Here is an 18897-nt window from a genome sequence, read left to right as displayed (position 1 = left end):
GGAGAAAAAGAAGAAATAAATCATTAAACAAAATCATTTCCTAGAGCATTAGCAGATTTAAAGGAAATAAAACAGAGCTGGGGGAATGGAAAATCTAGGGTCAGAGGGCGACAGCCAGGGAAGCCTTCTCTGAGACCTAAGAGGAGAGAAACAGGAGCAGCTGTCTAGCTGGGGGACACTTGGGCCAGACAACTAGTCCTTGGGTCCGTGAGGCAGGAATGGGTTTGGCTGACTTATCTGAGGCTCAACCAGAAGGCCAGCATCCTTGGTGCCCCAAGGAAGGGGAAGTGGCCTGAGAAGAGATCAAAGAGGTGAATGGGGCCAGATCCAAAGGGCCTGGTGAGCTGAGGTAGGGATGTCATTCAATCACTCAACAAATGTTTACCGAGCTCTAACAGTGACTCCAGAGATTGAAGATACTGCAGGAAAGACAGAAATCCCTGCCCTTGTGGAGCTTACACGTATCAGGGAGACAAAAAAAAAATCAAATGAATAAACAAATAGAATCACTGCTGAGAGCTATGAAGAAGAGAAAGCGGGATAAGAGAGTAAAGTAATGGCAGTGTTATTTTAGACAGGACAGAAAGGCAAAAACTCTGATGAAGTGAGAAGAGACCAGAAGGAAGTGAAAGAACAATCTATATAAGTATCTGGGGAGAAGAATTCTAGAAAGCTCAGAGGATCGCCAGGTAAATATAGGATGTCCAGTTAAATTTGAAATTCTGATTTAAAAAAAAAAAAGGAACATTGCTTGCTGTATACTTACACTAAAAATTAAATCACTGTTCATTGAAATTCAAGTTTAACTAGGTATCCTGTATTTTTGTGTGCCAAGTCTAGCAACCCTAAGAAAGAGGAGATAAAAATGTGAAGACCGTAAGGCGGGAGCATGCTCAAAGTATTCGAAGTGCAGCTTGGAGGCTACTGGGGATGGGTGATGGGAGGTGAGGCTGGAGAGGGAGGGGACCGGGCATGCAAGGCCACATGGGCCATGGTGAGTCCTTGGGGTTTTATTCTAGGTGGGATGGAAGGTCCTGGGCAAGGGAGGGGGCTTTGAGCTGCTGTGTGAAGAACACACGCCATGGAAGGGGCAAGATTGTTGCCCTAATGAGTCCCCATCCAGAAGGGTCAGATGCAGGAGGCAGAATATCAAGACAATTCTGGATCCAAACACCCCACTGCCCTGCACCAGCTGCTGTGTAGCCACAGAGACGGGAATAGAGAGTCTGAAGACCATCATCTCAAAGGGGATCATCATTTCATGGACAGGGAACAGACCCACTCTCTCCCCACCAAATCCCCTTCTCTCATTCTGCACAAGGTCTGCCCAATCACTGGAAACCAGTCAATCAGGATGTCCAGGGCTTGGGCCACCACTATTTTCTCATTCCCTGGGGAAAGGTGTAATTAGAACTGCTAACGCATAGGCTTCTGGACACAGACCTGGAGCCTACTGGCCCAGCCTCTATGTCACCCCCTGCTCCACTGCTTCTTTCCATCCAAAATGGGGGCAGAGACCATCCTAACAGAAACTTACATTAGGCAAACTCCCCCTCCCTTTCTACTCTTAACCTGACTGCCCTTTTTCAAGACTACGGTAGCAACAGTGGGAAAGAAGGGACTGGGTTTCTTTTGGTCCAGTCACTGGTATTGATTCTTTCCCCTCTCATCAGCAGTCCTGTGCCTACAGTCTGGGCTCCTGGCGCTCCAGCTGTCGGCTTTAATCAACCCCAAAAGTAAATACAGGCAGATGCTGGCTGTTCCCAGGATACCCAGTAAAGCTTCTCGCATTCAGTTTGAAAAGAAACATTTTCTGGAATTGATTCGGGACATGTGACTCTCTAAGCATCCAAACTCCAATTACGAGAGGACATGGAAAAAGCTGGGACAAAGGGGTCCTTCCCTCAATGTAAAGGAAGGTGGTTTCTTTATGGCTTAAGGTGGCTTCTAAAGATGCTTTAGACCTCAGTTTCCAATTGTGGCATCAGATTCCAATTTCAGTGGTTGAATGATCCCATACAAAGCGTATTGATTCAGGGATTGCTGTGAGAGTCATAGATCTATGCTGAAGGGGTCCTCCAGCGATTTGTCTCGTCCTTGACTTTGTCCTGTAAAACAACCACTTCAACAGCTCAAATAGAACCATGCCATTCAAATTTACAAATGACCCAAACCAGGCAGTGATGTTATGTAGGGGGAAAATGCTGAGCCAGCCAGATAACCTTGGGCAATATGCTTAACCACTCTGAACTGCACTTTCTCCATCTATAAAATGGAAATAATAAATCCCACCTCTTAAGAATGTTCTATGTGGATGGCACTATTGCTACATTTGACTGGCTTTCCTTTTAAATAAGCGGCATACTTCAAGCTTTCGTTGTTGGAATGGTATTTTCAAATGTAGACAGGAAAAATCCTCAGGTGTTTGGTCTTAGGATAGAACTGGGGATTCTGTCCTGAAAATGCTCCCTGCAGCATGGGGAAAAGGCACAATCTTCTACGTATCTTGCTCCAAACTTTTCCATCTTCTGGTGGCTTGAGCAAGATGTGGGTCTACATCTTGAAACGTGGACCTTAATCAAGAATTACTAACCTGTAGAAAATGTGTCTTAATATGAGCACGCTCTCAGTTTACAGATGTTTCTGGAAATATCAAAAAAAAAAAAAAAAAAAAAAAAGAAGGAAGAAGAAGAGTCAGTAGCTCTAGGTTGTTAACTAAGGGGGATAATCTGAAAAATAAAACTGTTAAAAAAAAAGATTCTTCTGAGGATTAACTGAGAAACCTTACATAAAACACCTAGTCCAGTGTCTAGCACAGAGGATACAAACAATACACAGGAATTTCTTCCTTCAGTTTTGTCATCTGTGAAATGGGGGTAATAAAATGATATGCTTCAATAAATGTTATTTGAACCTGCAACCCAGTTGACTCTGGAATGGAGGTTGTTGAATAACTTCTGCAGACTAGAATAATACACCAGAACCAAGAAAATGAACATTAATTAGCTGTGCAATTAAAAACAAATAAAAAACATGGAGAATACAATCTCGATAACAACTCCAATGAAAAAGACCCAAGAGTTCTCATAAGCCACCAGCTTGGTTTGAGACGAGACCTATTTACCATAAGCAGCTTATGCAATTGTAGATTACATAATAATAATAAACACATAATGAACACTTACCATACCCCAAACGATACTCCAAGTATTGAAGTATTCTAAGTACTGTATTTTACTGTTTTAATCCCCCAACAATCCTATGAGATGTCATTTTTATCACCAGTTTTTAGTTGACAAAACTGAAACAGACCCCACCCCATGGTGGTCCTAGAAAGAAGACAAAAAATAGGAAAATGGAAGCAGAGAGAAGTTAAGTAGCTTGCTTATGGCCAGAAAGCCTTGTTACTAGCACAGCTGGGAGAGAAGTAGCAGTTTCACTCTGCTCAGTTCAGACCACTGCTGGAGTTAGTACATTAGTTCTTAGTACTCCATCAGATACAGCCATGTTTTCCCTGCCCTGAGGCCACCCCCAGCCTTCAAATATTCTATGCCAAGAGGTTGGGAGGAAGACTTGTGGGTGGCACAGTTTTGAATTAAACCACCAGACTCTGAAAACCAATCCATAACTTCAAGATGCTCACATTATTTCCAGGTCATCCACTGCCCATCAGGCAAAGGGTGCCATGCCTGGGTGGCCCCTAAATTGTCACTCATCTCTACCCCATCTCCTCCTGCTCAGCTCATTCAACTGATGTCCATAGGTTAGTGCTTACCTGCTATTTAAAACAATGGTACAGAAGAGGGCTACAAGCTTACTATTTCTTTAGAGTCTCATATTGTCTCCTAAAAATTCATGCAAATTTTATACTCTACTCCATATTATATCTGGGTGTGTTTAATATAAAAATCATATTTTAAACAACTTGCCACTGAGTAAAATTGATGCTCTAGAGGGATGAACAGTGGTTTTCCTGCGGCTTCATAAAACCCCTGGCACACTGTTTCATGTCCCCAATTTGAAAAGGGCAGAACTGCAGATGCATATTTCATAACATGGAGAGATGGCCAGGGCATATCATTAAGCGATAAAAGCTAGTTACCAAACAGTGTGCACAGTATGAGTCTATTTTTATATATCGTCTGGAAGGCTATATACATATATATATATATATATATATATATATATATGTATGTATACTAAAATGTTAACAGAGGTTATCTCTGGACTATAGGAATGTGGGTAAATTTTTATTTTGCTCTTTTGCTTCTTGTACCATATAATTTTTCTACAAAGAGCATATGTACTATTTGTGGGGGAGGAATATGGGATTTTATTGTCATATTTTTCTTGGAATGGGGGTTGTTTTGTTTCTTAAATTTTAAGAGTTAATTTCTGCCTGAATTTTCCAGACACTTGCTTCAGCAGTCTATTCCCTCAAAACCCTGAGACCACTGGCCTGAGACCATGCAAAAGAATTTAATCAGGCATTCACCCTGGTTCGCTCCTTGTCACTTTGTTAACTCTGCCAGCTGTGATTTCAAATCTGGGGGATGTCCACATAAACCCCTCGCACAGTCAAGGTTTGCTGTGGGATTTCCTCAGTGGCCAATCCCCCAACTCTGCTTTAACATGCAGCAAAAAGTTTCTGTGTCATGTTCACACCCTCCCAGCCACCAATTCCTGGGTTGACAAAGATTTTGCCTTTCTCATCTTCTGTCTTAGTGTTGATGGCTCACCCCCACCATGCAGGTCAAGAAGAAGACTCCCCAGATTGGGCTGGGTGCTGCCTCAATCTTGTCACAACTCATTGCACATCTGGAGCCTGTGTTCCACTGAGAACTGAAGCTCAGCTCTCAGCTTCTTCCCCAGAGTCTGACCCACTACATCTTCAGTTTTCCACTCTTCTATCTCCACCTAGTACTAAGGTCTCAATCCAGGTCCCCTTGCTATCTTACTCATGATGACAGGAGAACTGTTCTAATTATCTACAGCTGCATAATGAATTACCACAAAACTTTGTGGCTGAAAATAATTTTATGAGTATCTCTCGTGATTCTAGGGATTGACTGGGCAAATGATTCTCACTTGAGTTCCCCACGAGGTTGCAGTTAGGACATGGCTGGGGCTGAAGTCATCTGAGAAGCTTCCTCATTCACATTTCAGTGGTTGACACTGGCTGTGGGTTGGGATCCAAGCTGAGCTGTCAGCCAGAACACCTACATGTGGCTTCTCCTTAGGGGCTCTCCCCTTGGGCCAGTGTAGGCTTCCACAGAGCATGGTGGCTGGGTTCCAAGAGCAAGCATGCAAAGAAAACAAGATGAAAGTGCATGGCATATTTATGACTTAGCCTCAGCAGTCACACAGTGTCACTTCTGCCACATTTTATTGGGTCATGGGAGTCCAAAAATTTTGCTCACGTTCAAGGGGAAGGGACATAGACTCACCACTTGATCATAGGGCTGTTGTCACATTGTAAGGATATGCGTTATGGGATGTATTGTGGATGCCATCTGTCATGGTTAGGGACAGGTGTCAACTTGGCCAAGTTGTGGTACCTGTTCATCTGATTGGGCAAGCGCTGGCCTGTCTGTTGCAATGAGGACATTTCATAGGATTAGATCATGATCATGTCAGCTACATCCACAGCTGATTCCATTTGTAATCAGCCAAAGGGGAGTGTCTTCTGCAATTAGTGATGCTAAATCCAATCATGGGAAGCCTTTTAAGGAGGACTCAGAGGAGACAGATTCCATTCCTGCTTTGGCTGGTGAGCCTCTCCTGTGGAGTTCATCCAGGCCATCCATTGGAGTCATCGGCTTCGCAGCCTGCCCTGTGGATTTTGGACTCTGCGTTCCTACGGTCACATGAGACACTTTCATCAATTTTATATTTGCAAGTGTTCCCTGTTGATTCTGTTTCTCTAGAGAACCCTAACTAATACATCTTGGTACCAGGAGTGGTTCTTAAGGAACAGAATCTTAAAAATGGGTTTTTATGAATGGTTTTCTACTCTGACTGGGCTCGGAGACACTAAGAACTCTGATTCCTGTAATCAGAATGACACTCCCAATCCATGGACTGAGTTGGCAAAGGAGATAATCAAAATATCATCATTTGATTCTCCTAATGCTTCGCTTGTACGAAGCCAGACTCTGGGGGATAAGGTTTTTGACACCTTTACAGAGTTTTGTAGAAATAAGAGTTATAGAGATGTTGGTTGGTTGTTGTTAGATACACTGTCTACATTAAAGGGTGAAAGGGATGGGCTTAAGGCTTCAAACAAGAAGCTTAAGTGCCGTCTGAAAGATGTAGAGGTTTCTATGAGTATCCTGAAGTAAAATTTTATTTCCTGTAGCCGTAGACTTGAGATCTCTGAAAATCAGACTCAGAATCTTATTGTTAGAGTAGCAACTTTACAACGTAAACTGAAATCTCAGTCTTGCATGGTGTCTGCTGTTAAAGTGAGGGCATTGATTGGAAAGGAGTGGGACCCTGAAAAATGGGATGGTGACATATGGATTGATAATGATGTTGGGGGTGAGGTTGAAACCCTAGACCATGCTGAGCCTTCTTTAGATAACCCTGTAATAGTCTGCCCTGAGGACATAGCCGCCCCACCTCCAGCCTGCCTTGAGGAATTGGCCACCCAACCTCCTCCTGAAGGGATTAGCCCTAGAGTTATTAATCCTGTTTCACCAGATGAAACACTGGAGAGATTTACTGTGTTTCCAGTTATATGCAGGAAGGTTGAGTATTGTCAGGTAAAAGAAAAAATGTGTGCTTATTTGTTTTCATTTGGAAATTAAGTATGGTCTAAGGTGATATATATATATAGGTGCCAAGTTGACAAGGGGTGGACTGTCATGGTTAGGGACAGCTGTCAACTTGGCCAAGTTGTGGTACCTGTTCATCTGATTGGGTAAGCGCTGGCCTGTCTGTTGCAATGAGGACATTTCATAGGATTAGGTCATGATCACGTCAGCTACATCCACAGCTGATTCCATTTGTAATCAGCCAAAGGGGAGTGTCTTCTGCAATTAGTGATGCTAAATGCAATCATGGGAAGCCTTTTAAGGAGGACTCAGAGGAGACAGGTTGCATTCCTGCTTTGGCTGGTGAGCCTCTCCTGTGGAGTTCATCCAGGCCATCCATTGGAGTCATCAGCTTCGCAGCCTGCCCTGTGGATTTTGGACTCTGCATTCCTACGGTCACGTGAGACACTTTCATCAATTTTATATTTGCAAGTGTTCCCTGTTGATTCTGTTTCTCTAGAGAACCCGAACTAATACACCATGCTTGGAAAATGCAATCTGCCACAATCACACAGCCAGTAAATTAGGCGGAGTCGGGATTTGAACCCAGATCCGTCTGACTGCAAAACCTTTGCTCTTAAGTACACTGCCAAGAGAGATTCATATAACCTCAAGCTCTGAGTCTGGGATACAGAATACAACATATAAGGGAGGCATTAACCAATGAGTGTGTCCAAAAAAAGGAGGCCAAGATATTGAAATACCCAGAAACATCCATACGATTTAATAAAAATTGTGGTTGTTTAGCCGAAAGAAGATAAAAGTTAAATGCAGCATCACGGCTTCCTTTAAATACATGAAGGGCAAACATGTGGAAGAGGGAACACTTACTGTATATTGTAGCCTTGACAGATGGTAGAGTGGATTCCAGTCTATTGGCAGAGCAGTGACTTAAATCCAAGCAAACCAGGTCCTCATCCTGGATGCAGCCCAAAGGCAAAAGGCTTTCTAACTAGGCCTCATTTTCCACATCTGTAAAGTAAAGGTAAAACCTAGCTTACAGAGTTACTGTAAGGATTAGAAATAGCAACCTGCCATACAGTAGGCACTCAATAAGTCATAGGTGCTATTATTGTTATTATCACTGTTATTGTTATTATTCATTAGAGCTCTTCAACAGTGAGATGAGCTGCCTTGCAAAAGAGTAAGGTCCCCAGAAAGGATTCCTCTACTGGAGAGGACAGTTAAACTTGACAAACTCTGAAGCCTCTTTTGGATTTTAGAGAAGTATTTGCACAGAATGTTGAACTAAAATCCAGAAAACTCTGGGCCCTGGCCTACCTTGGGTTTACTAACAATAAAGTCCAACCCAGAGAGATGATGTTGTACCACAGATGGGCTTAGCCTTGCGGGAACCTCAGCAGTGCTGGCTGGAAGAGAGCAAGAGGAAACCAGGATGCGTGGGGTTGAGATGGAAGTCTCAGATCCCTGGATGAGGGATGAATGGAGGCAGCAGAAGTCTTTGGGCAAAGGCAGAGATTAGTTCCAGAGAGATGTTTTTGGGGTTCTGGAAGTATCCATCTAGGCTGGAATCCCAGAAGCAGATTCCAATCCCCCATGGAGAAGGACATGGTGACACTGAGTTAGGAGTTAGGGCCCCAGACAAGAAGGAGGGAGGGGTGGTTCTAGCCCAGGAAACACTGATTGCAAACCAGGAAACCAAGATCCAAATCATGCCTTACAGGTTAGCAAACAACACAGGAGCAAGAAGGAAAGACGGGAAAGAGAAAAGTGAGGAGGAAAGACTTGACTCTCTTAAAAATAAACAATTTGTATAGCATTTCCTATGTGCCAGCCATAGTTTGAAACATTTTAACTTATTTAATCATCACAATGATCCTATAAGGTATGTGCTATTATTATTTGTATCTTACAGATAAGGAAATCAAGTTACAGAGAGGCCAAGTTACTTGCCCAAGGTCCCACAGCTAGAGAATTGTAGCATCAGGCTTGAATATAGGAGATCTGATTCCAGTGAACTTTACCACTCCACTCTTCTCCCTCTCTAAGTAGCAGGAAGAAAGCTAGCCAGTTGGATACACTATTTCAGTTAATTTTTCCAGTAAAGGTAGTTATTATTGCCCCCATATCCAAAGGAGGAAAACAGAGGCTCAGTGGAATGGAGAAGATTCTGCAATATTACACTGCTAAGAGGGAATGGAGGTAGGGCATTAATACCAGTCTGTTAGCCCTTCCCATTACCCCAAATCTTCTTTTGATGGGCACAAGTTCTTAGGATTCATCAAGGATGTTGGGTACCAGTTTAGAGCAGCAGGGCGAATTGATTCCCTTTGCGACAGTCGGAGACGATGAGCCAAAGGTATCCTACCCGGCCTGGGCAGAGTGAGCCCAGGGCATGTATGGGCTGGTCAAACCTCAAGGAATCTAACAAGGACATTCCCCAGAGCAGGGCAGCAGTTCTCTTCCCCCAACCTTCTGCTTCTCCCTCACAAATACCTCTGTGCGTGGGGTTGATGTCACAGGGATAACATTCAATCTCTGATGACAAAATTCCCCAGTCCCATCCCTGTCTGCCTGCTAAGCTGCAAGGCCTTTCTCTGGCACACCAGGGAAAATCTCAGAAGAAAAGGAAAAAGACCAGTTTTTCAGAACATTAAACCACCACTGCTGCTATGATCTGCCAATCTCCCTGCCAGTCACTTGGAGAGAAGAAAGCTGAAGCCTTTCAGAAGCGGGAGGCTGGGTGGGGAGGGGTGCACACTGCAGCACTGCAGCCCCACCTGACAAATCCTTGTCTTCTCAACAGGAAGGGACCTTGGAAGGTCAATTCATAATTTATCACTTCTCCTGCCCTGGCTCAAACTTGCTTCGCACAGAGAAGTCTGACCTAGCCAAAGGGACAGTTATCCCTCCATATTTGGTGACCAAAATATCAACCAGAGTTTATTCCAGAGCTAGCAAATATTTATCGAGCATTTTCCATGTCCCAAACACCAAGCAGATTAAATAGGCTCTTGGCTTAAACACCAAGAGCCATGGAAGGGAGCAGTCCTCAGATTCGAGGACATAAATGCCTAAAACATTTCTCCCTCCTCCCCCGGCACCCTTCCATGCATACATTCTACCTGCTTTGTTTTCTGGCTTGGCCAGTCTGGAAAGGATTTTCATGAACAGCTACAGACTGTTCCAACACAAGGCTCAGTGGAGTTTGGCCGGGAGCAGGATAGAGTGAAAAGATCATTGACCAGACCAAGTTAGGAGACTAGATCGTAGCGTGAGTGTGGACAAGTCCCTCAGCCTCAGGGATTTTCAGTTTCCTTATCTGTAAAATGAGATTCATCATACTACCTACTTCATAAATCATGCATCCTGTTTCAATTTCTCTAAATAAGCCTAGCTCATCACAATGGCATGCATGTCAAGAGAATATTTAGGAAAAGAGCACAAAAAGCAGTAATTCCAATGTGTTGGGAATAGACCTTTTCATGCACCACTGGGAGAAGTGCAAATTGGTGCACACTTTTGCGGGGAGGGAGTTTCGAAGTAAACTTATGTCTTCATCCCTTTCTTCGAAATCCTTTTCCAAGAATTAACCCTAAGGTATGTGAAAAGATAAATGTCCCAATAACGGTTATCACAATATCATTTATAATTTTTCCATTTCATAATTTTTAATATGCCATACATGCAAAAGAGTATGTTTAATAGATATTTACATTTTTAAATAGCCATGATAAAAATAAACAACCAAGTATCCAACATCCAACTTCAGAAATAGACTGTTTGCCAGAACTTCAAAGCCACCTGCATGCCTCTAGTCCATCCCACCCAATTTTCTCTTCCCACTCCAGCAATCCACTATCCCAAATATTGAGTTAATCTTTCCTTTTCCTACCTTTACAGTTTTATTTTGTACTTGTATATTTCTAAAAAGATGAAACATTTCATTTTGCCTGTGTCTTTTCTCCATCTTAACTCAGACAATTTTTATAAGTATTCCAGTGAACTAGAAAAGAATGTGTCATCTCCAAATTCAGGTACCATGTTCTGTATATATTCCATTAGATTGTTTGTTGACTGTATTGTTTAAATCTTCTATATCCTTACTGACTTTTTGTTTTCTTAGTCAATTGACCCAGACAGTGTGTTCAAATCCTTTACTACAATGTTGGAATTTCAATTCTTATAGTTTCATCAATTCTTGCTTTATATTTTTGAAGCTATTTTATTTAGTGCATACAAATTTAAAATTGTTGTATCCTTCCAGAAATGGAATCTTTTTTAAATTTATATATAGTGACCTTTTATCTTTAATTTTCCTTAAAATCTAGGTTGTCTGATTTCAATATAACAGCATCAGCTTCCCTTTGCTGAGCATTTACCAAGCACATCTTTTTCCATTCCTTTACTCTTCATTAGGTATGCCTCTTGAAAACTCTGTGTAATAGACACTCCTTGTGTGCCTCTCAGCCCCACCTTACTTCAGCCATTCCTTTGACCACGTTCCATAAAAATTCAACCAGCTTCATATAGGTGCAACCTGACAGCTCCGTGCCTTGTGCTTATGCCATGTATCTCCAGCTTCCTGCCTGAAAGCATCTCAAACACCATGGAACGCGGCACACAGAAAAACTTCTCAGCTGTCATGCATGTGCAACCTGGGAGTGAGGAAAAATTATCACCTCTAGGGCAACTCATGACCAGGTAGACAGTTATCGTAGTCAAGGCTCAGCAAAGAAACAGAACTGACAGGATAGATATGTATTTAAGTATTAAAAGGTTATTGCAGAATTTGGCTCATTCAACCATAGTAATTGGCAAGTTTGAATTCCATAGGGCAGGCTGCAAGTCATGAATTCCAATAAAGATTTCAATAAATTTTCCAGGAGACACTGGCTTGCTAAAGTAGAAGTAGAAGTTCTCCTTTCTAACAGTTGAAATCATCAGTTCTCCCTTGAAGGCCTTCAATTGATTGGATGAGACGTCTCTCATAGCTGATTATAGATGTAATGATAATGATAATATTTATATCCATGAAATACCCTAACAGTAATAATCAGGCCAGTGCTTGCTTGACCAAACAGCTGGGCATCATAACCTGGCCAAATTGACAAGTGAACTTAACCATCATAAAAATTCTGGCATTTCACTAGCTTCTCAGAAAATCCCATGAAATTTAGCACCTGTCATCTATAAAGGTAGTCAACTCAGTAACAGATCTCATAACAGATTTTTCTCCTTTCCTGTCTCACTCCCTCTAACCTTCACTATTTGTTTCCTGGGGTTACTTAAAAAAAAAAATCCTGTACTCCAAGCCTTTGTCTCCAGCACTGTTTTGGGGGGAACTCAACTAAGATATAGCACAGTCTTTGCTTTTATCTGGAGAGTATGGCCCATTCATGTTGCTTGTGATTACTGATAAAATTAAGTCCTTTATCTTATTCTGTATTTTCTATATGTCCACTCTCCGTATTTCCTTTTCTTCTTTTTTACCTTCTATTTAATCGAGATTTTTGTTGTTATTGCTGCCCTGTCCATAGTTTTGGAAGTCAGATTCTATATTTGCTTTCTTCTACTGATTATCTTCAAAACGTTTTTAATGTATGGCAAATGTAAAATTTAATGTTATTCAATATCTATACCCACTTCTCAAAAATTCTAAAACCTTATAATATTTTCACCCCAATCATTCCTCTACCAACTTATCTGTTACTTTTGTCCTTGATTCCAGTTTTAACTTGATTTCTAACCCTGCAAATTAACTTGTTATTATTATGTAATGCAATCATTTATCTTTATATACAAACACTTATCATTTTCTTTCTTTGCCATCCATTCTTCCATTTCAAACCTCCTTCTGGGAACATTTTTATTCTTCCTGGTATCTATCTTAAAGATTCCTTTAGTGTCTGTTGGTGGCCATTTGTATCAATTCTGTTTTTAAAAGCATTATTAAATTGTGTTTATTTTCCCTCACACTTAAAGAGGTGGGGATAGCATTATAGTAAAATAGTTCTTTTTTACTTAGCACTTCAAAGCTATCATTTCATAGTCTTTTGACTTCCATTGCTGCTGTTAAGAAATAAGCTATGGGGTCGATTCCCAGACCACGCACCCAAAAAAAAAAAGAAGCCCCTTCTCCGCCAGCACTCCTGCCGCCATCTAGCCCTCCTCTTCCCCCTTCTCCGCCGGCGCTCCCACCGCCATCTAGCCCTCCTCTTCCCCCTTCTCCGCCGGCACTCCCGCCGCCATCTAGCCCTCCTCTTCCCCCTTCTCCGCCGGCGCTCCCACCGCCATCTAGCCCTCCTCTTCCCCCTTCTCCGCCGGCGCTCCCACCGCCATCTAACCCTCCTCTTCCCCCTTCTCCGCCGGCGCTCCCACCGCCATCTAGCCCTCCTCTTCCCCCTTCTCCGCCGGCGCTCCCACCGCCATCTAGCCCTCCTCTTCCCCCTTCTCCACTGGCGCTCCCACCGCCATCTAGCCCTCCTCTTCCTCTTTCTCTGGCGGCGGCACTCCTGCCGCCATCTAGCCCTCCTCTTCCCCCTTCTCCGCCGGCGCTCCCACCGCCATCTAGCCCTCCTCTTCCCCCTTCTCCGCCGGCGCTCCCACCGCCATCTAACCCTCCTCTTCCCCCTTCTCCGCCGGCGCTCCCACCGCCATCTAGCCCTCCTCTTCCCCCTTCTCCGCCGGCGCTCCCACCGCCATCTAGCCCTCCTCTTCCCCCTTCTCCACTGGCGCTCCCACCGCCATCTAGCCCTCCTCTTCCTCTTTCTCTGGCGGCGGCACTCCTGCCGCCATCTAGCCCTCCTCTTCCCCCTTCTCCGCCGGCACTCCCACCGCCATCTAGCCCTCCTCTTCCCCCTTCTCCACTGGCGCTCCCACCGCCATCTAGCCCTCCTCTTCCTCTTTCTCTGCTGGCGGCACTCCTGCCTCCATCTAGCCCTCCTCTTCCCCCTTCTCCGCCGGCACTCCCACCGCCATCTAGCCCTCCTCTTCCCCCTTCTCCGCCGGCGCCCCCACCGCCATCTAGCCCTCCTCTTCCTCTTTCTCTGGCGGCGCTCCATCCGCCATCTTATCCTTCCCTTTCTCCTCCTACTCCAGCGGCTCTCCAACCACTACCGTGCCCTCTTCCGCCTTCACCGACTCCTCCGTCACCGTCCTTGACAGCCTTGCCATCCTCACCTTTCCTCCTCCAGAACAGCTACTAGGGGAGTAGAAACGATACAGAACAGCTCCCGGAGCCACAACAGAGATCAAAAAGACAGCGTACCCCATCCTGGAACGGCTGACTGCCTGGGAGAACCCGCTCCGGTGAGATCGCGGAGGGGCGCGGGCTTTCCCAGGCGGGGCGGCAAGTGGCCGGAGTCCCTCCCCTCCTCCTTCCCAGGCCAGCTGGCAGAATTGGGCTGCGGGTCCCCTCAAGCCGCAGCGGCTGGCGCCCACACCAAGCACAACCCCCCGGACCAACTGAGAGAATTGGATCGGAAATCCCCAGGCCGCGGAGAACGGTGACCGGGGGGGCCCCTTCCAAACACGTGACTCCCCGGTCCAGCTGGGAACAGTGCACTCTCCCAGGCCGCGGCGGCTGGCGCCCTCCCGCCACGCTTGGTGCCCTGGGCCGACTAGGAAATTCAGATGGGCGCTCTCCAGGCTGCTGCAGCCGGCGACCCTCCCCACGTTCGGATCCCCGGGCCGGCTGGCACTCCTCCAAGCCGCTTCGGCTGGCGAACCTCCCCCACGGCAAGAGTTTTCCAAAGTTAAAGGACCCACAGCACCTTTTACTGGTAGGACCCGCAGACAAACGTGTGCCACAAGCGCCACCTACTGGGCAGGATAAGAAAAACAGAACCCAGAGATTTCACAGAAAAATCTTTCAACCTGTTGGGTCCAACACCCAGGGAAATCTGACTAAATGCCCAGATGCCAGCAGAAGATAATGGATCACGCTCAGAAAATTGAAAATATGGCCTAGTCAAAGGAACAAACCAATAGTTCAAATGAGATACAGGAGCTGAGACAACTAATGCTGAATATACTAACAGAAATGGAAACCTCTTCAAAAACGAAATCGATAAATTGAGGGAGGACATGAAGAAGACATGGGCTGAATAAAAAGAAGAAATAGAAAAACTGAAAAAACAAATCACAGAACTTATGAAAGTGAAGGATAAAGTAGAAAAGATGGAAAAAGCAATGGATACTTACAATGATAGATTTAAAGAGACAGAAGATAGAATTAGTGATTTGGAGGATAGAACATCTGAATTCCAAAAAGAAACAGAAACTATCGGGAAAAGAATGGAAAAATTTGAACAGGGTATCAGGGAACTCAAGGACAATATGAACCGCACAAATATACATGTTGTGGGTGTCCCAGAAGGAGAAGAGAAGGGAAAAGGAGGAGAAAAACTAATAGAAGAAATTATCACTGAAAATTTCCCAACTCTTATGAAAGATCTAAAATTACAGATCCAAGAAGTGCAGCGCACCCCAAAGAGAATAGATCCAAATACATGTTCTCCAAGACACTTACTAGTTAGAATGTCAGAGGTCAAAGAGAAAGAGAGGATCTTGAAAGCAGCAAGAGAGAAGCAATCCATCACATACAAGGGAATGCCAATAAGACTATGTGTAGATTTCTCAGCAGAAACCATGGAGGCAAGAAGACACTGGGATGATATATTTAAATTACTAAAAGAGAAAAACTGCCAACCAAGAATTCTATATCCAGCAATATTGTCCTTCAAAAATGAGGGAGAAATTAAAACATTTTCAGACAAAAAGTCACTGAGAGAATTTGTGACCAAGAGACCAGGTCTGTAAGAAATACTAAAGAGAGCACTAGAGACAGATACAAAAAGACGGAAGAGAGAGGTGTGAAGAAGAGTGTAGAAAGAAGGAAAATTAGACATGATACATAATATACAAAAGGCAAAATGGTAGAGGAAAATATTATCCGAACAGTAATAACACTAAATGTTAATGGACTGAATTCCCCAATCAAAAGACATAGACTGGCAGAATGGATTAAAAAACAGGATCCTTCTATATGCTGTCTACAGGAAACACATCTTAGACCCAAAGATAAACATAGGTTGAAAGTGAAAGGTTGGGAAAAGATATTTCATGCAAATAACAACCAGAAAAGAGCAGGAGTGGCTATACTAATATCCAACAAATTAGACTTCAAATGTAAAACAGTTAAAAGAGACAAAGAAGGACACTATATACTAATAAAAGGAACAATTAAACAAGAAGACATAACAATCATAAATATTTACGCACCGAACCAGAATGCCCCAAAATATGTGAGGAATACACTGCAAACACTGAAAAGGGAAATAGACACATCTACCATAATAGTTGGAGACTTCAATTCCCCACTCTCATCAATGGACAGAACATCTAGACAGAGGATCAATAAAGAAATAGAGAATCTGAATATTACTATAAGTGGGCTAGACTTAACAGACATTTATAGGACATTACATCCCACAACAGCAGGATACACCTTTTTCTCAAGTGCTCATGGATCATTCTCAAAGATAGACCATATGCTGGGTTACAAAGCAAGTCTTAACAAATTTAAAAAGATTGAAATCATACACAACACTTTCTCGGATCATAAAGGAATGAAGTTGGAAATCAATAATAGGCAGAGTGCCAGAAAATTCACAAATACGTGGAGGCTCAACAACACACTCTTAAACAACAAGTGGGTCAAAGAAGAAATTGCAAGAGAAATTAGTAAATACCTCGAGGTGAATGAAAATGAAAGCACAACATATCAAAACCTATGGGACGCAGCAAAGGCAGTGCTAAGAGGGAAATTTGTTGCCCTAAATGCCTATATCAGAAAATAAGAAAAGGTAAAAATGCAAGAATTAACTGTCCACTTGGAAGAACTGGAGAAAGAACAGCAAACGAATCCCAAAGCAAGCAAAAGGAAAGAAATAACAAAGATTAGAGCAGAAATAAATGAAATTGAAAACATGAAAACAATAGAGAAAATCAATAAGACCAGAAGTTGGTTCCATGAGAAAATCAATAAGATTGATGGGTCCTTAGCAAGATTGACAAAAAAAAGAAGAGAGAGGACGCAAATAAATAAGATCAGAAATGGAAGAGGAGACATAACTACTGACCTCACAGAAATAAAGGAGGTAATAACAGGATACTATGAACAACTTTACGCTAATAAATACAACAATTTAGATGAAATGGACGGGCTCCTGGAAAGACATGAACAACCAACTTTGACTCAAGAAGACATAGATGACCTCAACAAACCAATCACAAGTAAAGAAATTGAATTAGTCATTCAAAAGCTTCCTAAAAAGAAAAGTCCAGGACCAGACGGCTTCACATCTGAATTCTATCAAACATTCCAGAAAGAATTAGTACCAACTCTCCTCAAACTCTTCAAAAAAATCGAAGTGGAGGGAAAACTACCTAATTCATTCTATGAAGCCAACATCACCCTCATACCAAAACCAGGCAAAGATATTACAAAAAAAGAAAACTACAGACCAATCTCTCTAATGAATACAGATGCAAAAATCCTCAATAAGGGCGGGCCGCGGTGGCTCAGCGGGCAAAGTGCTTGCCTGCTATGCCGGAGGACCTCGGTTCGATTCCCGGCCCCAGCCCATGTAACAAAAAAACGGAGAAACAGAATACAATAAAACAAGAAAATGTTTAAAGATGTTTCCCTTTCTTCCTTCTATCCTTCCTTCCTTCTCTCTGTCTTTCCTTTAAAAAAAAAAAAAAAAAAAAAAAAAATCCTCAATAAAATTCTAGCAAATCGTATCCAACAACACATTAAAAGAATTATACATCATGACCAAGTAGGATTCATCCCAGGTATGCCAGGATGGTTCAACATAAGAAAATCAATTAATGTAATACACCATATCAACAAATCAAAGCAGAAAAATCACATGATCATCTCAATTGATGCAGAGAAGGCATTTGACAAGATTCAACATCCTTTCCTGTTGAAAACACTTCAAAAGATAGGAATACAAGGGAACTTCCTTAAAATGATAGAGGGAATGTATGAAAAAACCCACAGCTAATATCATCCTCAATGGGGAAAAATTGAAAACTTTCCCCCTAAGATCAGGAACAAGACAAGGATGTCCACTATCACCACTATTATTCAACATTGTGTTGGAGGTTCTAGCCAGAGCAATTAGACAAGAAAAAGAAATACAAGGCATCAAAATTGGAAAGGAAGAAGTAAAACTATCACTGTTTGTAGACGATATGATACTATACGTCGAAAACTTGGAAAAATCCACAACAAAATTACTAGAGCTAATAAATGAGTACAGCAAAGTAGCAGGCTACAAGATCAACATTCAAAAATCTGTAGCATATCTATACACTAGTAATGAACAAGCTGAGGGGGAAATCAAGAAACGAATCCCATTTATAATTGCAACTAAAAGAATAAAATACCTAGGAATAAATTTAACTAAAGAGACAAAAACCTATATAAATAAAACTACAAAAAACTGTTAAAAGAAATCACAGAAGACCTAAATAGATGGAAGGGCATACTGTGTTCATGGATTGGAAGACTAAATATAGTTAAGATGTCAATCCTACCTAAATTGATTTACAGATTCAATGCAATACCAATCAAAATCCCAACAACTTAATTTTCAGAAATAAAAAAACCAATAAGCAAATTTATCTGGAAGGGCAGGGTGCCCCGAATTGCTAAAAACATCTTGAGGAAAAAAAACGAAGCTGGAGGTCTCGCGCTGCCTGACTTTAAGGCATATTATGAAGCCACAGTGGTCAAAACAGCATGGTATTGGCATAAAGATAGATATATCGACCAATGGAATCGAATAGAGTGCTCAGATATAGACCCTCTCATCTATGGACATTTGATCTTTGATAAGGCAGTCAAGCCAGCTCACCTGGGACAGAGCAGTCTCTTCAATAAATGGTGCCTAGAGAACTGGATATCCATATGCAAAAGAATGAAAGAAGACCCATATCTCACACCCTATACAAAAGTTAACTCAAAATGGATCAAAGATCTAAACATTAGGTCTAAGACCATAAAACAGTTAGAGGAAAATGTAGGGAGATATCTTATGAAACT

At 42.7% G+C, this 18897-nt stretch overlaps 1 long non-coding RNA gene across 3 annotated transcripts in view; it reads right to left on the bottom strand.

The window, feature by feature from the left end:
* Positions 1-1212: 1212 nt before the first annotated feature.
* The window catches only part of LOC143649380 (uncharacterized), a 27931-nt gene continuing 10246 nt past the window's right edge, over positions 1213-18897 (bottom strand). The window contains exons 3-4 of one of the 3 annotated variants that reach the window (XR_013158963.1): positions 7647-7787; positions 1213-2643 (exon numbers count right to left, since the gene is read on the bottom strand). This is a non-coding gene — a long non-coding RNA (uncharacterized LOC143649380). Of the gene's footprint in view, positions 2644-3185; positions 3330-7646; positions 7788-18897 lie in introns of all 3 variants that reach the window. The other 2 variants (XR_013158962.1, XR_013158961.1) reach the window with 2 other exon arrangements.

The sequence above is a fragment of the Tamandua tetradactyla genome, chromosome 11 (genome assembly GCF_023851605.1).
Source record: "Tamandua tetradactyla isolate mTamTet1 chromosome 11, mTamTet1.pri, whole genome shotgun sequence".
Classification (NCBI taxonomy): domain Eukaryota; kingdom Metazoa; phylum Chordata; class Mammalia; order Pilosa; family Myrmecophagidae; genus Tamandua; species Tamandua tetradactyla.
Note: the sequence above shows the minus strand (reverse complement) of the source record. Positions and strands in the feature narration are given on the sequence as shown.